Source organism: Pseudophryne corroboree, chromosome 10, assembly GCF_028390025.1.
Source record: "Pseudophryne corroboree isolate aPseCor3 chromosome 10, aPseCor3.hap2, whole genome shotgun sequence".
Taxonomy (NCBI): domain Eukaryota; kingdom Metazoa; phylum Chordata; class Amphibia; order Anura; family Myobatrachidae; genus Pseudophryne; species Pseudophryne corroboree.
Genome location: NC_086453.1, coordinates 383,926,699 through 383,932,698, shown reverse-complemented (window position 1 = coordinate 383,932,698; position 6,000 = coordinate 383,926,699).

Sequence of the window (6,000 nt, the reverse complement as noted above, 5' to 3'; positions counted from 1 at the left end):
TGTGTATATACGTGTGTAGTGCAGAGATGTGTATATACATGTGTAGTGCAGAGATGTGTATATACATGTGTAGTGCAGAGATGTGTATATACGTGTGTAGTGCAGAGATGTGTATATACATGTGTAGTGCAGAGATGTGTATATACATGTGTAGTGCAGAGATGTGTATATACATGTGTAGTGCAGAGATGTGTATATACATGTGTAGTGCAGAGATGTGTATATACGTGTGTAGTGCAGAGATGTGTATATACGTGTGTAGTGCAGAGATGTGTATATACGTGTGTAGTGCAGAGATGTGTATATATACGTGTGTAGTGCAGAGATGTGTATATACATGTGTAGTGCAGAGATGTGTATATACGTGTGTAGTGCAGAGATGTGTATATACGTGTGTAGTGCAGAGATGTGTATATACATGTGTAGTGCAGAGATGTGTATATACATGTGTAGTGCAGAGATGTGTATATACGTGTGTAGTGCAGAGATGTGTATATACGTGTGTAGTGCAGAGATGTGTATATACATGTGTAGTGCAGAGATGTGTATATACATGTGTAGTGCAGAGATGTGTATATACATGTGTAGTGCAGAGATGTGTATATACATGTGTATATACAGAGGTGTCGTCATACATCTCTGCTGCAGTCATCCAAACTCTTGGCACGCCAGGTCGTGTGAGATACTTCTAGCGTCAGGCATCTTTTTTCTTTTTGCCAAAAATGCGTCTAGTACACTACACACTATGCAATCAGCAACATTTTAACCAGAAGGAGCCTAATGAAGAAATGATCCGGCTGCAGCCCGTCGCTGCCAACCTGCATCTTCTCTGCGGGCATCATCCATAGTAAGTATGTGCCACTTTCAAAATTTCCCTGAAATGCTTTTTCGATTGTAAGGCAAGTACAGATGTAGCCATGCTAATCGTGGCTCTGTCTGTGCCTGGGGCGCGCCTACCGCCGCGTCCGTGACGTTCACACACCCCATTCACTAGAATGGAAGCATCTCTGTGCGCTCCCGGCGTGACATGGTGGACAGATCGCCTAGTCACGCCGGGAGTTCTCGGATGCGGTGGAGCCGCACTCCATCTATATGGGCTGATCCTGCTGCGTGGCAGCTACATATGACTGATCCTGCTGTATAGCAGTGACTTCTGGCTGATGCTGCTGCGTGACAGTGACTTCTGGCTGATGCTGCTGCGTGACAGTGACTTCTGGCTGATGCTGCTGCGTGACAGTGACTTCTGGCTGATGCTGCTGCGTGACAGTGACTTCTGGCTGATCCTGCTGCGTGGCAGTGACTTCTGGCTGATGCTGCTGCGTGGCAGTGACTTCTGGCTGATGCTGCTGCGTGACAGTGACTTCTGGCTGATCCTGCTGCGTGACAGTGACTTCTGGCTGATCCTGCTGCGTGGCAGTGACTTCTGGCTGATGCTGCTGCGTGGCAGTGACTTCTGGCTGATGCTGCTGCGTGACAGTGACTTCTGGCTGATCCTGCTGCGTGACAGTGACTTCTGGCTGATCCTGCTGCGTGGCAGTGACTTCTGGCTGATGCTGCTGCGTGGCAGTGACTTCTGGCTGATGCTGCTGCGTGACAGTGACTTCTGGCTGATCCTGCTGCGTGACAGTGACTTCTGGCTGATCCTGCTGCGTGACAGTGACTTCTGGCTGATGCTGCTGCGTGACAGTGACTTCTGGCTGATGCTGCTGCGTGACAGTGACTTCTGGCTGATGCTGCTGCGTGACAGTGTCTTCTGGCTGATCCTGCTGCGTGGCAGTGACTTCTGGCTGCTGCTGCTGCGTGACAGTGACTTCTGGCTGATCCTGCTGCGTGACAGTGACTTCTGGCTGATCCTGCTGCGTGGCAGTGACTTCTGGCTGATGCTGCTGCGTGACAGTGACTTCTGGCTGATCCTGCTGCGTGGCAGTGACTTCTGGCTGATGCTGCTGCGTGACAGTGACTTCTGGCTGATGCTGCTGCGTGACAGTGACTTCTGGCTGCTGCTGCTGCGTGACAGTGACTTCTGGCTGATGCTGCTGCGTGACAGTGACTTCTGGCTGCTGCTGCTGCGTGACAGTGACTTCTGGCTGCTGCTGCTGCGTGACAGTGACTTCTGGCTGATGCTGCTGCGTGACAGTGACTTCTGGCTGCTGCTGCTGCGTGGCAGTGACTTCTGGCTGATCCTGCTGCGTGACAGTGACTTCTGGCTGATCCTGCTGCTGCGTGACAGTGACTTCTGGCTGCTGCTGCTGCGTGACAGTGACTTCTGGCTGATCCTGCTGCGTGACAGTGACTTCTGGCTGATCCTGCTGCGTGACAGTGTCTTCTGGCTGATGCTGCTGCGTGACAGTGACTTCTGGCTGATCCTGCTGCGTGACAGTGACTTCTGGCTGATGCTGCTGCGTGACAGTGACTTCTGGCTGATGCTGCTGCGTGACAGTGACTTCTGGCTGATCCTGCTGCGTGACAGTGACTTCTGGCTGCTGCTGCTGCGTGACAGTGACTTCTGGCTGCTGCTGCTGCGTGGCAGTGACTTCTGGCTGATGCTGCTGCGTGACAGTGACTTCTGGCTGATGCTGCTGCGTGGCAGTGACTTCTGGCTGATGCTGCTGCGTGACAGTGACTTCTGGCTGCTGCTGCTGCGTGACAGTGACTTCTGGCTGATGCTGCTGCGTGACAGTGACTTCTGGCTGCTGCTGCTGCGTGACAGTGACTTCTGGCTGATCCTGCTGCGTGACAGTGACTTCTGGCTGATCCTGCTGCGTGACAGTGACTTCTGGCTGATGCTGCTGCGTGACAGTGACTTCTGGCTGCTGCTGCTGCGTGACAGTGACTTCTGGCTGATCCTGCTGCGTGACAGTGACTTCTGGCTGATCCTGCTGCGTGACAGTGACTTCTGGCTGATGCTGCTGCGTGACAGTGACTTCTGGCTGCTGCTGCTGCGTGACAGTGACTTCTGGCTGATGCTGCTGCGTGGCAGTGACTTCTGGCTGATGCTGCTGCGTGACAGTGACTTCTGGCTGATGCTGCTGCGTGACAGTGACTTCTGGCTGATCCTGCTGCGTGACAGTGACTTCTGGCTGATGCTGCTGCGTGACAGTGACTTCTGGCTGATCCTGCTGCGTGACAGTGACTTCTGGCTGCTGCTGCTGCGTGACAGTGACTTCTGGCTGCTGCTGCTGCGTGGCAGTGACTTCTGGCTGATGCTGCTGCGTGACAGTGACTTCTGGCTGATGCTGCTGCGTGGCAGTGACTTCTGGCTGATGCTGCTGCGTGACAGTGACTTCTGGCTGATGCTGCTGCGTGACAGTGACTTCTGGCTGATGCTGCTGCGTGGCAGTGACTTCTGGCTGATGCTGCTGCGTGACAGTGACTTCTGGCTGCTGCTGCTGCGTGACAGTGACTTCTGGCTGATCCTGCTGCGTGACAGTGACTTCTGGCTGATCCTGCTGCGTGACAGTGACTTCTGGCTGATCCTGCTGCTGCGTGACAGTGACTTCTGGCTGATGCTGCTGCGTGACAGTGACTTCTGGCTGATGCTGCTGCTGCGTGACAGTGACTTCTGGCTGATGCTGCTGCGTGACAGTGACTTCTGGCTGATCCTGCTGCGTGACAGTGACTTCTGGCTGATGCTGCTGCGTGACAGTGACTTCTGGCTGATCCTGCTGCGTGACAGTGACTTCTGGCTGATGCTGCTGCGTGACAGTGACTTCTGGCTGATGCTGCTGCGTGACAGTGACTTCTGGCTGATGCTGCTGCGTGACAGTGACTTCTGGCTGATGCTGCTGCGTGGCAGTGTCTTCTGGCTGATCCTGCTGCGTGACAGTGACTTCTGGCTGATCCTGCTGCGTGACAGTGACTTCTGGCTGATCCTGCTGCGTGACAGTGACTTCTGGCTGATGCTGCTGCGTGGCAGTGACTTCTGGCTGATCCTGCTGCGTGACAGTGACTTCTGGCTGATCCTGCTGCGTGACAGTGACTTCTGGCTGCTGCTGCTGCGTGACAGTGTCTTCTGGCTGATCCTGCTGCGTGACAGTGACTTCTGGCTGATCCTGCTGCGTGACAGTGACTTCTGGCTGATGCTGCTGCGTGACAGTGACTTCTGGCTGATCCTGCTGCGTGACAGTGACTTCTGGCTGATCCTGCTGCGTGACAGTGACTTCTGGCTGATCCTGCTGCGTGACAGTGACTTCTGGCTGATGCTGCTGCGTGGCAGTGACTTCTGGCTGATGCTGCTGCGTGACAGTGACTTCTGGCTGATCCTGCTGCGTGACAGTGACTTCTGGCTGATCCTGCTGCGTGACAGTGACTTCTGGCTGATCCTGCTGCGTGACAGTGACTTCTGGCTGATCCTGCTGCGTGACAGTGACTTCTGGCTGATGCTGCTGCGTGGCAGTGACTTCTGGCTGATGCTGCTGCGTGACAGTGACTTCTGGCTGATCCTGCTGCGTGACAGTGACTTCTGGCTGATCCTGCTGCGTGACAGTGACTTCTGGCTGATCCTGCTGCGTGACAGTGACTTCTGGCTGATCCTGCTGCGTGACAGAGACTTCTGGCTGATCCTGCTGCGTGACAGTGACTTCTGGCTGATCCTGCTGCGTGACAGTGACTTCTGGCTGATCCTGCTGCGTGACAGTGACTTCTGGCTGATCCTGCTGCGTGACAGTGACTTCTGGCTGATCCTGCTGCGTGACAGTGACTTCTGGCTGATCCTGCTGCGTGACAGTGACTTCTGGCTGATCCTGCTGCGTGACAGTGACTTCTGGCTGATGCTGCTGCGTGACAGTGACTTCTGGCTGATCCTGCTGCGTGGCAGTGACTTCTGGCTGATCCTGCTGCGTGACAGTGACTTCTGGCTGATGCTGCTGCGTGACAGTGACTTCTGGCTGATGCTGCTGCGTGACAGTGACTTCTGGCTGATGCTGCTGCGTGACAGTGACTTCTGGCTGATCCTGCTGCGTGACAGTGACTTCTGGCTGATCCTGCTGCGTGACAGTGACTTCTGGCTGATCCTGCTGCGTGACAGTGACTTCTGGCTGATCCTGCTGCTCGGCAGTGTCTTCTGGCTGATCCTGCTGCGTGACAGTGACTTCTGGCTGATGCTGCTGCGTGACAGTGACTTCTGGCTGATCCTGCTGCGTGACAGTGACTTCTGGCTGATCCTGCTGCTCGGCAGTGTCTTCTGGCTGATCCTGCTGCGTGACAGTGACTTCTGGCTGATGCTGCTGCGTGACAGTGACTTCTGGCTGATGCTGCTGCGTGACAGTGACTTCTGGCTGATCCTGCTGCGTGACAGTGACTTCTGGCTGATCCTGCTGCGTGACAGTGACTTCTGGCTGATGCTGCTGCGTGACAGTGACTTCTGGCTGCTGCTGCTGCGTGACAGTGACTTCTGGCTGATCCTGCTGCGTGACAGTGACTTCTGGCTGATCCTGCTGCGTGACAGTGACTTCTGGCTGATGCTGCTGCGTGACAGTGACTTCTGGCTGATGCTGCTGCGTGACAGTGACTTCTGGCTGATGCTGCTGCGTGACAGTGACTTCTGGCTGATCCTGCTGCGTGACAGTGACTTCTGGCTGATGCTGCTGCGTGACAGTGACTTCTGGCTGATCCTGCTGCGTGACAGTGACTTCTGGCTGATCCTGCTGCGTGACAGTGACTTCTGGCTGATGCTGCTGCGTGACAGTGACTTCTGGCTGCTGCTGCTGCGTGACAGTGTCTTCTGGCTGATCCTGCTGCGTGACAGTGACTTCTGGCTGATCCTGCTGCGTGACAGTGACTTCTGGCTGATGCTGCTGCGTGACAGTGACTTCTGGCTGCTGCTGCTGCGTGACAGTGACTTCTGGCTGCTGCTGCTGCGTGACAGTGACTTCTGGCTGATGCTGCTGCGTGACAGTGACTTCTGGCTGATGCTGCTGCGTGACAGTGACTTCTGGCTGATCCTGCTGCGTGACAGAGACTTCTGGCTGATGCTGCTGCGTGACAGTGACTTCTGGCTGA